The 1188-nt window shown below is 42.5% G+C and overlaps 1 protein-coding gene across 1 annotated transcript in view; it reads right to left on the bottom strand.

Moving 5' to 3' along the window:
* The window catches only part of mettl11b (methyltransferase like 11B), a 9589-nt gene that overhangs the window by 5481 nt on the left and 2920 nt on the right, over nucleotides 1-1188 (bottom strand). The gene's annotated exons all lie outside the window — the stretch shown is intronic.

Genomic DNA, 1188 nt, shown 5'->3' with positions numbered 1-1188 from the left:
TAGCAGATAGTGAGATGTTTTTTACAGTGTGTTCTGGGGACAGGCAGCTAGCAGATAGTAAGGAGATGTTTTTTTACATTGTGTTCTGGGGACAGGCAGCTAGCAGATAGTGAGGAGATGTTTTTACAGTGTGTTCAGGGGACAGGAAGCTAGCAGATAGTGAGATGTTTTTTACAGTGTGTTCGGGGGACAGGCAGCTAGAGATGTTTGATGTATGTGACAACAAATGTTCTAGCCTAAAACACGCGTGACATTGCTTAGAGCACCTTTAATAACGCCCATTATAACTGGACTTTTGGTTGAGTTTTTGGACAGTTTTCAGTGGTTGTGAGGAGTAATTTGAGAGAGAAATGTGGTAATCATTGATCATTGTTCAGGTGCATTAACCCTCTGAAACCGAGAAACTCGCCCTCAAGCAAAAACAGCACCTCTGATTCAGAGTTTAATCATTTAATAACCATAAAATATAGAAACTCACCGATTGTTGCAGCTAAAAGCTAACGAGTTAGCGGTTACGGAGGTTTCTTCCGGGTCTATCTGGCCTCTACAGGTGATTTTCTATCCAGCGTGGAACTTGTGCCCTTTTTCAGGGTCGTTGAGCACATTTTTTATTACTCATTTACATTAGTAAGATACATGACATTGTCTTTCAAAAAATGACCTTCACAAAAGAGAAACAAATCATTGTAGCAAGAACTTCTGGAAACAAACCGGATCCATCTCGGTCCCCGGCACATTTCACGCCAAACTAACGTCCATGGAGACGGAACACTGTTCCCGATCTCGAAGGAGAGGCAGAAGGATAATTTGATTACCACAAGACTATAAATAAGGAGCTGCCTCTGCTCAGCTGTTACCATGCTGGTTGATTCATCTCTGCAGCCACACGTTATTCAGGTGACAAATAACCAGCAAGTTAATACTTCTGTGAAACCGGGAGCTTTGATGGAACCATTTTGTTGTTGGTTGTTTTGTAAGTGTTTAATTACGTGTTGTACTACAACACTGCTCTATTATATCAGGATGTCAGTGACATACTGGGACATTAAGAAACTTAACAACTGGCTTCTTAAACTATCCCCTCCCCTTCATGCTTGCTGAAATAAATCCTGCAGAATGAACACAACATTTCCCAAGGCTTAGATGACACGTTCCTGGCGTGGAGGGCATGGAGACTGGGGGGGGGGG

The sequence above is a fragment of the Etheostoma cragini genome, chromosome 9 (assembly GCF_013103735.1).
Source record: "Etheostoma cragini isolate CJK2018 chromosome 9, CSU_Ecrag_1.0, whole genome shotgun sequence".
Lineage (NCBI taxonomy): Eukaryota > Metazoa > Chordata > Actinopteri > Perciformes > Percidae > Etheostoma > Etheostoma cragini.
This window is presented reverse-complemented; position numbering and strand designations above follow the sequence as displayed.